The sequence below is a fragment of the Neofelis nebulosa genome, chromosome 13 (genome assembly GCF_028018385.1).
Source record: "Neofelis nebulosa isolate mNeoNeb1 chromosome 13, mNeoNeb1.pri, whole genome shotgun sequence".
In the NCBI taxonomy this organism is placed as follows: domain Eukaryota; kingdom Metazoa; phylum Chordata; class Mammalia; order Carnivora; family Felidae; genus Neofelis; species Neofelis nebulosa.
This window is the reverse complement of record NC_080794.1, coordinates 85,571,802-85,589,618: the sequence shown is the minus strand read 5'-3', so window position 1 is coordinate 85,589,618 and position 17,817 is coordinate 85,571,802. Positions and strand designations below refer to the sequence as shown.

At 44.0% G+C, this 17,817-nt stretch overlaps 1 long non-coding RNA gene across 1 annotated transcript in view; it reads left to right on the top strand.

The window, feature by feature from the left end:
- Positions 1-1,022: 1,022 nt before the first annotated feature.
- LOC131493530 (uncharacterized) overlaps positions 1,023-17,817 on the top strand; it is a 53,946-nt gene continuing 37,151 nt past the window's right edge. Inside the window, exon 1 of the long non-coding RNA XR_009252725.1 lies at positions 1,023-1,065. This is a non-coding gene — a long non-coding RNA (uncharacterized LOC131493530). The remainder of the gene's footprint in view (positions 1,066-17,817) is intronic.

Below are 17,817 nucleotides of genomic sequence, written 5' to 3'. Positions count from 1 at the left end.
CCTTGGGCTTAGAATTCAACATATGGATGGTGGGTGGGGACGCACATATTCAGTCCTTAGCAACAACCGTATGTGATCTGACCCCCATACCTCTTTGGCCTCTTTATCTCTTCCCTTCACTCACTGGGTGCCAGTCACACCAGCCTCCCAGCGGTTCAGACGCTCCAGGCAAATGCTCCCTCCTTAGAGGCTAGTATGCCTTCTGCCGGGTCACTCTTGTCCAGATGCCTACTCGGTTAACTCTCTCCCCCTCCAGGTCTTTGCTCAGATTTCGCCTCCCCACTCGGACCACCCTGACCCCGCCCCCCAGCCTGTTCTAATCTTTTTCCCATATGACTTACTGCCTTCTGACATATTCTATCGTTTTTCTTTAATTATATTATTTGTGGCAGGTTTTCCCAGCTTTGAAGACAGGAAGCTTTGTCTCTTTTGTTCACTAGTATGTCCCAAGAGCCCAGTACAGTGCCTGGTTCGTAGCAAGCACTCAGTAATGAGTGAAATGAATAAATACATTAACTATTGCTAGGGAAAACCATGTCATTGTGAGGACAAAAATCACAGGCTAACTATATACACCTGTCTTTCCTTCCTTGCAAATTCCCACTGAAATGGAAAAAAAAAAAAAGGAGATATTTTAAAAGATTTTAAAACTCGTCTTGAGGGGCCCCTGGGTGGCTCAGTCGGTTAAGTGTTGGACTTCAGCTCAGGTCACGGTCTCACCACTCATGGGTTCGAGCCCCTCGTCAGGCTCTCTGCTGTCAGATCCTCTGTCCCCTTCTTTCTCTGCCCCTCCCCCACTCATCCTCTCTTCTCTCTCTCTCTCTCTCTCAAAAATGAACATTTTATAAAAATCAAAATCAAAATCAGCCTTGAAAAACAACAAAGGGAGTCTGCAGCCAGAGTCTGTGGAAACTCTGGAAGGTAAGCCACAGGTGGACTGGATCGATTGTTACACAAAGCAGGTTGTCACAAAGCATGTCCCAGCACCTTTTATGATGAGGTACTGTTCCCAGTGCTGAGGGGGACAAGTCAGTGAATGTCCAGCCCTCAAGGAGTGTGGGGAAGGTGGGCAGATAATAGGAACGAACCTACTATCTTATACAGATCAGTGCCACGGATAGAGAAACACCGGTAATTTGGTAGAGAACTTAGAAGTCTGGACCTAGAACAAAAGGAGTAGGACACGAGATTTATAAGCTCTCCGAGGACTGGGTCCTTTCTGAAACCCTGTAAGAAGGTTGGATTTTACTCTAGCTACAAGGGGGTTGTGGTGGAAGGGTAAAAGCAAGAGAAGTGACATGACCAGATAGAGATTTTTTTAAGACCTCTCTGGTTTCTGAGTACTGGGGAGGTTGTGGGGACACAGGGCAAGAGGGGAGGCGGGGAGGTGAGTCAGAGACAGTTGCAGAAGTCTGGGCAAAAGGAGACCATGACTGGGACGAGGCTGTGGCAGTGAAGACGTGAGAAGTTCTTTGAGTTTTTTTTTTTTAATTTTTTTAATGTTTATTTATTTTTGAGAGAGAGAGAGAGAGAGGGAGGGAGGGAGGGGGAGAATCCTTAGCAGGCTCCAGGCTCCGAGCCGTCAGCACAGAGCCCGACACGGGGCTGGAACTCACGAGCTGTGAGATCACGACCTGAGCCGAAGTTGGACGCCCAACCGACTGAGCCACCCGGGCGCCCCAGGAGTTCTTTGAATTTTGATTTTGGGTGGCAATACCACAACAGGAATTGTCAATATATTGGATGCCACGGGTGAGGTAAAGGGAGGAATCAGCGGTGAATAACACTGCCTCGGGCCTGACTGCCACCGGATGGTGACTCAGTTTACTGAAAGGCTCAAACCGCGCAAGGCAACGGGTCGGCCGGAGCGGGAAGGTGCTCCCCCAGCAGGTGTCTCCGAATCCCCATCCGCGGGGCTTCTGTAAGAATCACGGTGCAGCCTGTGGGTAGCGGGCTGTCTCCGCATCTGCCATCAGCAAGGAAGGAAAATCACAGGCCGGCATCCTTCATGAGCATAGATGCGAAAGACCTAACCAAATATGAGCAAATCAAATTCGGCGGTAAGTGTCGGCTTCCAGCGCCACGCGTCAGGGGCTTGGAAGTGGCCACTCCGTCCCAACGAGTAAACAGCCAGATAGAGTGAAAACACGAACGGTTCTTCTCGAGTCCGCGAGCGAGGGGGAGACCGCGTGCATACTTCTCCCAGTGCCGGAGAAACAGGCGAATATAGCGAGTCACAGCTTCCCAGAGCAGAGACTTGCGAGCAGAAACCGCAGAGGGAACCGGGGCTGTGGTGGGAGATCCTGAGCTCTAATTGCCAAAGTTGCTCGAGGCTCAGCGCAGGCAAGTCTGAAGTTGAAAACTCCAGGGGGACCCGGTCGCGAGGGAGCCTCCCCCAGATATTGTGAAATGTACTTCCAGGAGCTCGGCTACATTCCCACGGTAAATATCAGACGGAAAAATACCCCCTCGGGTTCCGGCAGTGGGAGTGGAAAAAGAGCCAGCCTGACACGGGTCTGAGCACCCTGTTGTTCCCTGGCCTCAAGGGAAACTCGTTAACCAGAGCCTCACTGGCTGTGGGGAAGAGAGATCCCCAACTCCACTCCAGCCACCCTGTCCCAGCTGAGGGAGAGAACGACACGGAGAAACACTTGTGACATTCACGGCCCACAGGGCTAGGCTCACTAGACAACTGAGACCCAATCGCGGGACCGTAGAATGCTTCCCGACACGTCACCACCACATCCCTAAAGGCCTATTTACCCAGTACGTCCCTTCTACCTGGTGCATCATGTCTGAGTATCACTCTAAATTATAAGGCACACTGAAAGGCAAAAGCCACAATGTGAAGAGAGACCAAGCATCGAACCAAGCATGGCAGGGACGTTGGAATTCTCAGACCAGGAATTTAAAACAACTGTGATTACTATGCCAAGGGCTCCGACGGATAAAGGAGACGGCACGCAAGAACAGGTGGGCGAGGGGCGCCTGGGTGGCGCAGTTGGTTAAGCGTCCGACTTCAGCCAGGTCACTATCTCACGGTCCGTGAGTTCGAGCCCCGCGTCGGGCTCTGGGCTGATGGCTCGGAGCCTGGAGCCTGTTTCCGGTTCTGTGTCTCCCTCTCTCTCTGCCCCTCCCCCGTTCATGCTCTGTCTCTCTCTGTCCCACAAATAAATAAAAAACGTTGAAAAAAAAATTAAAAAAAAAAAAAAAGAACAGGTGGGCGATCTAAGCGGAGAGATGGAAATCCCAAAAAGAACCAAAAAGAAATGGTAGAGGGGCGCCTGGGGGGCTCAGTTGGTTGAGCATCCGACTCTTGATTTTGGCCCCGGGTGGTGATCCCGGGGTCATGAGATCCAGCCCCGCGTCGGGCTCTGCGCTGTGCGTGTGCTCTCTCTCTCCCTCTGCCCCTCTCTTCCACTCATGCTCTCTAAAAATTTTAAAGAAGAGAAGAAATGCCTCTGAATCCCCCGTGGAACCACACAAAAAAGAGAGTAGAGTGGACTATTTCGTGTTGAGACGAAAACACCACCAGCCTAGAATTCTGTGTCCTGTGGAATTATCCTTCAAAAGCGAAGGAGAAATCAAGACTTTTCAGATGAACAGAAGTCGAGGGAATGTTTGCCAGTAGTTCTTCCCTGCAGGAAATGTTACAAGGACGTTTTTTAGAAGGAAAAAAATAGAGCAGAGATGTGGATCTACATAAAGGAAGAAATAAGTGAAGGTAAAATAAAAACACTTATTTTTCTTAACTGACCAAACAGAGAACAGTTTGCTCAAAATAATCAGAGCCACGATGTTTTCAGGCATGTCTGGTTTTGTGTATATCGTATATACATATACCATATTAGCATATACCCAAAGACGAGTGTATGTGTACATTTAAGTAAAATGAATGACAGCAATGATGAAAGGGATGGAAAGGAGGAGGATCATTTCATGACTATAAGGCACTTGCACAATCCATAGCGTCCTTTGCAAGGGGATTTGGACTCATTGCAAGTATATTTTGCAAACTCTGGGGCAACCGCTGAAAAATGGAAGAAGAGAGGGTATACCTGACATGCTAAGAAAGCAGAGAAAATAGAATCCTATAAAATGCTCCATTCAAACAACAAAAGGCAGAAAAAAGAGTGGAAGACAAAAATAACAAAGAACAAGGGTAGCAAATGGAAACTGGAAGCCACTAATATCTAATGGTAGATAATAATCTAACTATATCAAATTCAACGATAGATAAAAAAGGATGATGCATCATTATTAAGTTGGGTTTATGCTAAGATTTGGAAAGTTGTTTAACATTCTAAATTCAATCAAAATAATGTACCGCGTTATCAAATTATGCAATCATCTCAATAGATGCAGAAAAAGCACTTAATAAAATTCAATACCCATTCATAACAAACATATGGATAGTAAGGAACCTCGTTAAACTGAAAAAGAGTACCAGACAAAGAAACCGAATGAGCATCATAATTTAGTGGTGAGATACTGAAACTTTTCCCCCCTCGAGATTAAGAATAAGATACGATTGCTCACCACCACTTTTGTCAATATTGTGTAATAGAGGTCTTTGCTAGTGCAATAAAGCAAGGGAAAAAAATTTAAGGATAAAAAAAAAGCAAAAAACTGCCATTATTCACAGGCAACGTGTTTGAATGTTAGCAGTTGAAAAGATTTACAGCTAAGTGAATTCAAGGTCACTAGATATGAGGTCAATATACAGAAATCTATTGTACCAGCCACAAACACGTAGAAAACTAAATTCAAAAATGATATCACTTTACAGTGGCGTCAGAAAACAAAATGTCCAGGAATCAATCTAACAAAAGATGTTGCAAAATCTATACGCACCGCAAAATGCAAAACAGTATCCATGGTAATTTTCAAAGACCTGAGGGAGGGGAGGGAGGGAAGGAAGGAAGGACACATTCATGAATTTGAATAGTCAGTATTATAAAGATATTCCCAAACTGAATTACAGATTCAGTGCAGTCCCAATAAAAATTCAGAAGTTTTTTGGGGTTTTTTTTCCCTTTAATGTGTGTGTCTAAACTGACAAGCTGGTTTTCCAGTTTATGGGCCAATGAGAAAGGCCAAGAACAACCCAGATCATCTTAAAGATGCACAGAGCTTGAGGACTTACATGACCAGGTGTCAAGATTTGCTACAAAGCCACAGTGATGAAGGCAGTGTGGTATTGGTGCACGTACAGGAAACAGAGAAGTGGAGTGGAACACAGGATCCAGAAAGATCCGCGCATATACAGTCACTATATTCATAACAAAGGCGACACGTCTGCGTGATAGGAAAAGATGGCACTTTCTAGAAATGAAACCAAGTCAGCTGGATATCCCCGCGGGAAAAACAAATCCTAGCCAGAACCTCACGCCATTAAAAATCAATTCCAGATTGATTGAAGGTCAACTTGTGATGGGGAAAACAAAAAACCTTTTAGGAAAAAAAAACACACAGGATTATCTTCATGGCTGCAAAGTGGGCACAGATCTCCTAAGCATAACTGTGAGGGGAAAAAATTAGAATTTAAAAAAAATTTAAGGTAAACATTTTTAACTCAAAAAATTAAGTTGGGGTGCCTGGGTGGCTCAGTCGGTTAAGCATCCGACTCTTGACTGGGCTCAAGTCATGATCTCGCGGTTCGTGAGTTTGAGCCCTGCATCGGGCTCTGCACTGACAGTGTGGAGCCTACTTGAGATTCTCTGTGCCTCCCTCTCTCTCTGCTCTTCCCCTGCTCACGCTCTCTCTCTCTCTCTCTCTCTCTCTCTCTCTCTCTCACATACACACAAAATATTTTTAAAAAGTCATCAAACAGACAAAAAACACCATAGAGAGTATAAAAAAGGAAAGCCATGCGGAGTGACAAGGCAGTCATTCCAAAATACATAAAGAATTCCTATGAATCAGTGAGAAAAAGACACACAACCCAGTGGAAAACTAAGATACTTGAGCAGATGCCTCACAAAAGAGGCTGCCAAACGGCCCAAAGCACATGGAAATCTCCCAAACTCATTAGTCATTAGAGAAATACAGATTAAAACCACACTGAAAACCAACACGCATCCAACAGCACGACTAAAATTAAAAAGACTGATCCTACCAAGCGCTGGTGAGGACCTTGAACTGACCTCTCCAACATGGCTGGTGGGAATTCGTCAGTATTGGCTGGTGGGAATTCATCAGTATCAGCTACGGGTGAACTATTCCGTGCCTCAGAAATCTCTTCCCAATTAATAGACATTGACACGATAACATGTGCAAGAATGTTTATGGTAGTGCTATTTTTGATAGCCCCAAACTGGAAACAACTTTAACAGAAGTGTTAAATACACTGTGGCATATTCGTGTAATGGAATAGTATGTAGAAATGCGAGGCATAGTACTTAGAAATGCGAGCAAACTGATGGCTACATACGATGTGTATTTCACAAGCATAATACTGAGTGAAAGAAATTAGACCTAGAGAGATACATCCCGCATGATTCCATTCCGATAAAGTTCACAATTAGAAGTCAAAACAGTGGTTACCTTTTGGTTGGTAGCATATGGGAGTACAGAGAAGGTTTTTGGCGTGTTGGTCATTTTATTTATCTTTTGGTTGGTTATACGAACATGTTCCCTTGGTGAAAATTTATTGAACTTCCCACTTATGACTTGCATTCTTTTTTGTACTTGTACAAAACGCTTAAAAATGAATATTAAACCCATAACAAACCTGCCGATCCATCTGATACCAAGAATAACCAGAGAAATAAAGTTCTTAGAAATTAAAAATAATTAAAAATAGGGAGCCGGGTGGCTCAGTCGGTTAAGCGTCCCGTCTTGGTCTCAGCTCCGGTCGTGATCTCATGGTTCGTGAGTTCGAGCCCCGTGTCCGGCTCCGTACTGACAGCACAGAGCCTGCTTGGGATTCTCTCTCTCAGCCCCTCCCCTGTTCTCTCTCTCTCTCTCTCTCTCTTTAAAACTATAGTAATTAAAAATAATGATTGTTGAAGAAAACTTTCAGTGGACCGCCTGAGCAATAGATTGAGCATGGCTAAAATCCATGCTGGTATTCTCGGACAGGAATCAGCAAACTTTCTCTGTAAAGGGCAGATAGTTAATATTTTAGGCCTTGTGAGCCATACGGTCTCTGCCACAGCTGTGTAACTGCCATTACAGCCCTAAGCAACCGGAGACCACATGTAAGTGAATAGGCGGGACTGTACTTCAATGAAACTTGATGTATGAACACTGAAATTTAAGTGTCCTATAATTGTCAACTGCCTTGCAGTATTAGTTTTCTTTTTCTCCACCAGTTAAAAATATACGTTAGCCCGCAAGCCGTAGAAAACCACGTAGTAGACCAGATTTGCCCCATGGTCCAGATCAGCCAAGGAAACCTCGTATACTTTAGAGCAGACCCACACAGAAAAATTAGCAAAGGTGAAGAAAGAAGCATGGCAGAGACAGAAGGCAAAATATTACTTTTATTCGACTTCCAGAAGCAGAGGGGGGGAAAAGCGTACATAAGGGTGGAAGCGAAGGTGTGATATTCAGACTACCAGGGACCATCAAGTGCCCTGAGGGACCAATGGAAGAAGGCCCACACCTAGACACTTGGGGTGCCATTTCAGAGCTCCAAAGGTGAAGAGGAAATTCAAAAATGTTCCAGAGAGAACAAAACATTTTACCAGATAGGCATGAGAGTCAGGCTTACCTCAGACATCTCTTCAGACACAGTGAGTGCTGGAGGGTTGGCGGAACCATACCTCAAAGTCCCCGGGCACAGTGCTTTTGATCCGGAAGTCTACACCCGGCCAGACCGGCAGTGAAATGTAGTGGCAAATAGAGATACCTCTGGGTACACAAGGAGTCAACACTGTCTCCTGTGTAAAATGAAGATCTCCAGAGCGTTTCCTGGGAATCAGGATGGGCATGTTTCTTGGGTGCTCTGTTGTCACCAAAACCCGGGGGGGCTGCAGACGCGGTGAGTCGCTTGTCCTACAGACGCTTCTCCTCACTCACGTGGCTAACAAACCCCGATTTTCTCCAACACCAGATGGCAATGTGCTTTAGGCAGGCAGCTCAGAAAGTTCAATGTCAATCTACACCTTTCACGGGAAATACATTCCCTTTGCCACCGACCAGTCAAGGGTGGGTCTATGATGAAATCCTGGACTGTGAGATGTTAGGGGCAACTTCTAGAAGGCTCCGGTGCAAGTTCTTCCTTGCTGATAAAGGGAAACACACAGGAGAAGACGGCTCCCCTCTGCCACTCCCTTCACTGTGTCTGCCCAGAGGGCTGGGCACTGGGGCACCGATCGGTAACGACAGGGAACAAGCCTAAGAACAATAAGTAACATGAGGGTTGTGACGGAGTGGAAAAATAGAAAGCACCTGGGCCTCTGATAATATCTGAGCCGCTTAATTAACCCGGCCTGAACCAGCCTACCTCCAGAATTCTTGACACGTGAGGTAATAAATACTCTTTTGCTTAAGTCATTCCTGGTTGGAGTCGTTTCTCACCAATTGGCATCCAATTGACATAAGTGCATAAAGAGACTGGACAGCGTTTACCTGTCTCCGTGTTTGTAAAACCATGGCTCTGGGGCCTAGGCTAGGCCGCCCAGGGAAGGACCGCAGAAATGACCCTGGGGCTGCTGGGAAGGGCAGGCTGCAAGCTTGGGGCCTCTTTGGTCCAGACAGACTAAATCTGGGAGTAAATACGATCAAAATCCATTAAGAATAGATATCGTTGATACGATCGGTGTGGACTTGGATGCCACATCCAGATATGTCGGAGCACCACAAGCATCAGTGGGAACACAAGCCCTGCGTAAGTAGCCTGAGCTGTGGGGACACAATCTAGCTGAATCGCTAAGACCTCTCGGGACTTAGGACCTTTGCCATCCAGCCAGGACTTAAGAAAGCCACAAGCCTCCCGGCACACCGTTCTATAAACACCTGGTTGACGCTCATCAACCATACAGGAGCTATGCATTATTCAATTCCGCAGAACTGGAGGAAGGTGGACAAGTGCCAGCCTGTGGTCATTAGACCACTAATTACCCTGCGCCATTCAGGATCCATCCCGCGTGTGTGTCAACACGGGATCAGCCTCAAAGTCATTTCCTCGAGGGCCTTCTAGTGGATACTGACGCCATCATGAAGCATTTTCTTAGGTGAGCTTCGATTTTCTAGTCATGCCCCTTGAGGACTCGCCAGGAGGCCTGTCTCCCCTTTGCTTGGGCTGTGTGAGCGAAGTGTGTGGGCCCAGAGACCCTGACGTTACTGGAAGAGCTGGGTCCTTTGGAATTCCTATAATTATTTGGTGGGAGTGGAGATCAGATCTGAAGTCTGGTTGGTCGTGAAGCCCGCAGGCTCAACAGGTAGGACACTTCTCTGCGTCCTCCTCAAAGCGCATTTTGTTGCTGTCGTTCCTGTCGTTGATGTTTTACGTGGCTTTGTATATCACCCCGAAAAGTCAGGCACGGCTGAGAAGTAGAAGCGCCCCCCGTGTCAGGAACAAGATATTTTCTAATATTTCATTTGTGAGTTGGTGATTCGTTGTGTATACGGGTCGGCCAGTGGAGGACTGCCCTTTCGGTTTTGATTGCTTGTCGCTTACTTTTTCTGCTGCTCTCAACTTGACCATGGAGCAGGCCTCCTACAATTACCGTGTCCTTCATTGCTTATTATTCGGGTAACACACAGGAGTGTGTTGGGGCTGGCCTGTACCAGTTCATGGGAGCTAATTGTCTGTGTCCCTTCCCAACTCTGCATTCAGTGCCATTATATCGGGAGTCGGAAATTGGCCATGGTGGCAGGATTTGCACCATGAAAATGAGCAAATGCTACAAATCAGGGCTCCCCCACCCCCCACCGCCCCCAGACGGCCACTCATGCAGCATTTCCCGGCACACCATTGAGTTCACATCTTCATATTTCAGGAAGCACATAAAACAAATGAAGATACTCACTATTCATGGTGAAGAATTGACTATGTGCATTTATCTTTCCTGCCTCCTGTCACCCCTCCTAAATCATGGTAAACAACAACCAAAAAGGGTATAAGTCAATGACAGAGAGAACAAGAGGCAGACCACTGGCCAGAGTCGTTCATGGGATACACCTACCTCTTCAGCCCCACTTCAGAAACTCTCGTCCTAGCCACAGAGCAGGGAGTGTTTTGGCCAGTTTCCAGCGGGCAGGACCTGACAAGGTCTTACCTCCTGCTTTGGTCTTCCCTGGGGCATGGGATGCTGCAGACGGCTCCGGGACTTCGGCAACCTGGAAGCGTCGTGGGGTGGTCAAGTCTCAGGGGGTAAGCCTTTGATTAACGAGAGATGGGGCCACTGGACCCCTCACAGTATCTTGGTCCTGCAAGACCAGTCTACTGAACTTAGTGGGCCAGCACATCCTTGTACGGGTTCTCCCTCCTCCCTATGGCCCTTTAACCTGGAGTTGTACCTCCTAGTAAAGTGGTAGCTCATCAGCCTTTACCTCTGCTCAGTCTGGAACAGGACAAAATTTATGGAGGACGGCAAGGAGGTAACTGCTGAGGCCCAGGTGACAGAACTGTGGCAAGGAGCACAGCACAGGAGTTGGACTCCTATGGGGGAGGACTGGTCGACCCCCAAGGACCTTGGATGCCCAAGAACAAGAAATACTGTGCCTGATGGAAGGTGGGACAGAGACATAGACCAAAAAGTGTCGGGGAGGGGGGGATTCAGTGCACCCTGTAGCTTTCTACTCCAGGCCACTCAAGGTAAACGTGGTCAAATGACAACAGGGAGGATTAACTCATGGTGTGCGGGTGAACCAGGACTCTTGGGAAGGTCAATATCCTAGGGGAAAATCCAGATTTTAAAAACGTGAAAAGACATGACAGTGCAACGCATAAAACATCACTGGATCCTGGTTCAAAAAATGAAAACCAGGGCGCCTGGGTGGCTCAGTCGGTTAAGCATCCGACTTTGGCCCAGGTCATGATCTCGCGGTCCGTGAGTTCGAGCCCCGCGTCGGGATCTGCACTGGTGGTGCGGGGCCTGCTTGGGATTCTCTCTCTGTCTCTGCCCCTTCTTTACTTTCTCTCTCCCAAAATAAGTAAATAAACTTAAAAAAAAAAAAAAAGGTGAGAAACAGTGAACATTATATATACCATTGGGACAGCTGGGGAAAACAATATGGACTGGATATTAGATGACATTTTGAAATTTGTGTTAATTTTTTTAGGTGTGATAATAGTATTGTGGATATATCGGGGAAATGTCCTTATTTATAAAAGATACGTGCTAAAGCAGTTAGGGATGAAGTGACAATTTTGCCTGCAACTTACCTTCAAATAGTTCTGTAAATAGCCGTGTGTATGTAAATACAGGTATATACATTATACACACGGGCACACACACAGATAAAGCAAATATATCAACCTGTTACCAACAGTTGAATCTGGGTAAAGGATATCAAGGCGTATATTGTAGTATTTCAATGTTTCTATTCATGTTTTAAAATTTATAATAAAATGGGGATAGGGAGGCAACAGACTAATGGTTTCAAGATCTGAGGAAATGTCTTCTTTGCCAAATAAAATCTACATATGTACGCACATATATAATTTCACACACATATATAAATACATCAGCAGTGCTTTGTAACATACTCTTATTTTTTTTGTTTTCCTTTCTCATTTGACTTTGTTTTCTCCTTCTTTTTCCTTCCCACCTCCCTCCAGCACCAACATAAGTAACTTATGTTGGCGATCTATAAGGAAGCCTTTATTCTCCACGCTCATAAAATTGTAAACAGACACAAAAGTGCACATGTAAGTACACGTTTGCATAAATACACATACACACGCAAGAGGTTTTATACTCCATTACACACGCATTGTGCTATTTTACTTTTAAGCACTCTTGTGGGTTGAAATATTACATAGCTAATTTGAAATTCCCTTAACACCGGTACACTTAAGCCTCTTTGCCTGTTGGCTGACCTTTCTGTTTTGTGCTCTCTTGAACGCCCTGTTCACATCCTTTATCCACTCTCTTCTCGATTGGATCGCTTCTATCAGCTTTTTATTGTCATTTTGTTGACGTTATTTATAACATCACTCACTGTGCAAAGGTTCTTAATTTCTATATATTCAAATATGTCTTTTTTTAATGAAATTTTTTTAAACATTTTAAGTTTTATAGCAGCACTCTCAACAATAGCCAAATTATGGAAAGAGCCTAAATGTCCATCAACTGATGAATGGATAAAGAAATTGTGGTTTATATACACAATGGAGTACTACGTGGCAATGAGAAAGAACGAAATATGGCCCTTTGTAGCAACGTGGATGGAACTGGAGAGTGTGATGCTAAGTGAAATAAGCCATACAGAGAAAGACAGATACCATATGGTTTCAGTCTTATGTGGATCCTGAGAAACTTAACAGAAACCCATGGGGGAGGGGAAGAAAAAAAAAAAGAGGTTAGAGTGGGAGAGAGCCAAAGCATAAGAGACTCTTAAAATCTGAGAACAAACTGAGGGTTGATGGGGGGTAGGAGGGAGGGGAGGGTGGGCGATGGGCATTGAGGAGGACACCTGTTGGGATGAGCACTGGGTGTTGTATGGAAACCAATCTGACAATAAATTTCATATATTGAAAAAAAACAAAAAAACAAAAAAAATGAATAAAGACTCATGTATCAAAATGTAAAAAAAAAAAAAAAATTTAAGTTCACTTAGAGAAAGAGCGCAAGTAGGGGAAGGACAGAGAGAGAGGGAGACAGAGAATCCCGAAATTCGAACTCACGAAACCAGGAGATCATGACTTGACCCAAAGCCAAGAGTCGGATGCTTAACTGACTGAGCTACCCAGGGGCCCCTGTCTTTTTCTTTCAAAGTTTTTGAATTGTTGGTCTGATAAAGAAAGTCTCCCCACCCCTAATTATACACAGAGTGGGCCAGGTTTTGCTTCTTGTATTTATTCCATATTCTGTAATGTGTGATCAATAGAATATAAGATAGAGATTCACTTTTATTTTCTTCTAGATGTTAGGTGGATTGTGCCACCGAGACTTATTAAATAATCTTGTACTTTCCCAAAAACTAAACCACCATTTTTGTCCTATAGAAGTTTTCTTCTGGCTCTGATTTCAGATTCCCTCTTCTGATTCACTGATCTATTTGCCTGTTTGGAAACAAATACCATGTTGATTTCCCTGCAGTACCTTTATTGGATCATCTGACACCAGATAAGACAAATGTCCCCTCATTAAGCTTCTCTCTTACGTATCCTTGACTACCCTCTAGGATTTATCCATTCGCAGAATTTTTTGGCTTATTTTTATCAGGAAAATTCCGATGGCCTTTTTTTACAGAATGGAAACACAAACCTAAAATCATCTGAAGCCACCAAAGACCCCGAATAGCCAAAGGAATCCTAAGAAAGAACAAAGCTGGAAGCATCACACCTCCTGGTTTCAAACTATATTACAAAACTGTCGTGATCAAGTCAGTATGGTATCCGCATAAGACTAGGCACACAGAGCAGTGGAACAGAATCAAGAGCCCAAAAATAAACCCTCACATACATGGTCAACTAATATTTGACAATGGAGCCAAGAGTATTCAATGCAGGAAAGATAGTCTCTTCAATAAATGGTGCTGGGAAAAGTGGATGTTCACATATAAAAGAACGAAACTGGACCCCTATCTTATACTATTTACAAAAATTAACTTGAAGTGGAGTAAAGACTTAAAGGTACAACCATAAAATTTCTAGAAGAAAACACAGGGAGAAAGCTCCTTGACAGCAGTTTCGGCAATGATTTTATAGATGTGCCCCTAAAAGCACACGCACCAAAAACAAGAAAAAGTGGGTCTGCATCAAACTAAAAAGCTTCTGCACAGCAAAGAAACCATCAACAAAATGAAAGGGCAATCTTTAGTTGAGTGGGAGAAAATATTTATAAACCATACATCTGATAAGAGTTCATATCCAAAATATACAAGGGATTTATAGAACTCAAAAGCAGCAAAAACAAAAAACAAAAAAAATCCAGTTTTAAAATGGGCAGAGGACCTGAATAGACATCTTTCCAAAGAAGATATTCAAATGGGCAACAGGTATAGGAACAGGTGCGCAATATTGCTGATCATTGGGAAAATGCAAATGAAAACCACGATGAGATATTACCTCACACCTGTTAGAATGTCTGTTATAAAAATGACAAGAGATGACAAGTACTTGCAAGGACGTGGACAAAAAGAATCCTATTACACTGTTGGTGAAAATAGGAATTGATATAGACACTATGGAAAACAACATGGAAGTTCATCAAATTAAAAAAAAAAAAAAAAAGCCAACAGAACTACCATATGATCCAGCAAGTCCACTTTGGGTATTTATCTGAAGGAAGTGAGATCGCTGTCGTAAAGAGGTATCTGCACCGCTGTGTTCATTACAGCATCGTTTACAATAGCCGAGATATGGAAACAACCTAAGTATTCATCGATGGATAAATGGATAAAGAAAATGTGCTGCACCCACGTACATATAGCTTTCTTCTTGGTTGCATTTGCTTAATGTCACTTTGCCAACCCATTACTTTCAACCATTTTTATCACTTATCTTTAAATACGTACACGTTGCATTTAGCTGGGGGTTTTTTTTCATGTTTTAAATTCCCATGTACTTAACATACAGTGTTATATTAATTTCAGGTGTACAATATGGTGATTCAACAATTCTATACATTTCTCAGTGCTCGTCATGATAAGTGTGCTCTTAATTCCCCTTACTTCATCTGTCCCCCTACACGCCTCCCTTCTGGCAACCATCTGTTCTTTATCCTTAAGAGTCTGTTTTATTGGTCTCTTTTTCTTTCTTTGTTCACTTGTTCTGTTTCTTAAATTCCAAATATGAGTGAAATCATATGGTATTTGTCTTTCTCTGACTGACTTATTTCACTTAGCATAATACACTCGTTCCATCCATGTCATTGAATGGCAAGATTTCATTCTTTTTCATGGCTGAGTAATATTCTATTGAAGATAGATGTACCTTCTGTATCCTAGTTGGCTTTGGTTTTAAACTCTAATATGACAACCTCTGTCTTCAGGGATAGAATTTAGTTCATTCATTTTTAATATAATGACTGATATACTTGATTTTATTCCTTCTGTCTTTATTAAAGTATTAGGTCCTTTTACATTTTCTTGTTTTTGCATGTTTGATCAAGTTGCTAGTCATTCCATTTCTCCTCTTAAAATGGTCTCAATTTTTTTATTTGTCGTACTCAACTTGGGCTGCTATGACAAAATACTATAAACGGAGTGGCTTATGAACAACAGAAATTCATTTCCTATAGTTCTGGAGGCTGAAAAGTCCAAGATCAAGGTACCAGCAGATTCAGTGTAGGGTGAGAGCCTGCTTCCTAGTCGATAGATGGCTCTCTTCTCACTGTGTCCTCACAGAGAAGCAGGGGCAATCTAACTCTCTAGGGTCTCTCTTATACGGCCACTAATCTCAATCATGAACCTTCATGACCTAATCGCCTCTCAAAGGACCTACCCCATAATATCATCACCCTGGGGATTAGGATTTCTACATACGAATTTTGAAGGGATACAGACATTCAATCTACAGCATTATTATTAAATGAAACACACACCCAAAACCTACATAAAATAAGCAGATGACAATGTATTATTATAAAGTGAACACCTTATAACCACCACTTCTGTCAAAAAAATAAAATTTTGCTAGCACTCCAAGAGCGTCTCCAAAAGACCTGCTTCTTTTAGTGTAAAGGACCAGACACTGAGCAGTAGAGATGCCCGTTGCTATTGAACGAGGTTGGTGTTACGGGCTGAATCGTGTCCCCCACAGAATTCATATGTTGAATTCGTAATCTCCAGTACCTCAAAATGTAACTGCCTTCAGAGATGGGGTCTTTAAAGGGATAATTAAGGGGGCACCCGGGTGGCTCAGTCCGTTGAGCACCCGACTTTGGCTCAGGTCATGATCTCATGTTCGTGAGCTCGAGTCCCACATCGGGCTCTGTGCTGACAGCTCAGAGCCTGGAACCTGCTTCGGATTCTGTGTCTTCCTCTCTCTCTGCCCCTCCCCTATTCTCTCTCTCTCTCAAAAATAAATAAACATTAAAGATGTTTTTTTAAAAAAAAGAATAATTGGGGCGCCTGGGTGGCGCAGTCGGTTAAGCGTCCGACTTCAGCCAGGTCACGATCTCGCGGTCCGTGAGTTCGAGCCCCGCGTCAGGCTCTGGGCTGATGGCTCGGAGCCTGGAGCCTGTTTCCGATTCTGTGTCTCCCTCTCTCTCTGCCCCTCCCCCGTTCATGCTCTGTCTCTCTCTGTCCCAAAAATAAATAAAAAAAAAAAAAGAATAATTAATTAAAATGAGATCATCAATGTTGACCCTAATCCAAAATGGCCAGCGTCCTTTTAAGAAGAGATCAAGACACAAGGAGAAAAACCATGTGAAGACACTGGGAGGAGGCAAACATCTGCAGGTCAAGGAGAGGGGCCTCTGAAGGAACCATCACCTTGATCTCAGAACTCCAGTCTCTGGACCTGTGAGAAAGTACTCTTATTTAAGCCACCCAGACTGTGGTCCTTTGTTGTGGTAGCCCTAGCAGACCAATACAGTTGGTCATTGTATCTAGACCTTTCCAGCAGACAGAGCTAGAAAATAAGTAAGCAAATGCACATGCCTGCTATTCCCTCTCATCCATTACATCTCTATCTCCCTTCCCCACACTGAGATCCTGGTTTTCAAAGTCGTGGGGGGTGATAGGATTAGAATGTCCTGTAACTCATGATTTGTTTTATCCTGTGTAATATGTACAACCACCCCAGAAGAATAATAATATAATTACTAGGCTTACTAAAACTGTTAAGCATTGTATATGCTCTCCCACTCTCCCCCATTGTGGTAGTTTGACTGTATTGTAAGAGTACATGGCCGTTATACACTGGACGTGCTCTCTCTTTCCCCTCGCTGGGTCTACATTCTGTGGGTAATTATATTTCCTGCTTCCCCGGTGATTCTCCCATCGTTTGGGGTGTCTGAATCTTGTTCTCTAGTCGGTTCTCAGGAAGGGCCCATGGGATCAATAGTACAATTTGTCCATGATCCCTATGCCTGAAAGTTAGTTTTGCTGGATCTAAATCCTTGGCTCATGTTTTCTTTCTTTGGGATTCAGGTTCCATCTGTTCATGGGTATGGCTTTCTTGCAGGTGTCTGGAGGGTGTTGTTCTGCTCTTTATTCTCTCCCTTTCTTTTTTCAGTAATAATTTTGTATACAATTTGGCCTCGATGCTTTTCTGTTATCTGCCTTTATGGGAAATTAGTTCTTAAATTTTAGGATAAGGGAGGAGTTCAAAACAGTTTTCCTGACTTCAGAATTCCCTCTTATGTTCTTTGTGCATAGTGTCCCCAGAATACTGTGTCTTGTTTTTTAAGCTCTCCTGCCTCTCTGTTCCTCTGCCCTGCTTTGATCTGGACTTACTTGTTCCTTCCTTTCTCTTGTCCTTGTCATGCTCAGTTTTTATATTCCCAGAATTTTCTTCCTTGTGTAGGACCCCTTCAGTTCTTCTTACCACAGGCCCCTTGCACTTGCCTTTTATTTAGAGAGGGGAAAACCCCTCCTGGTTCCAGCCGTTGCTCTCTAGTTTTCCTACCTTCTTTCCAGTGGGTACTTCCTGGCATTCCAGGTTCTCCTGTACTTAGATTCATTCAACGCTACTCCATTTTTCCCTCCTTCTTCCCCCTGCAGAACTGATGATGTGAAAGTCTTACAGTT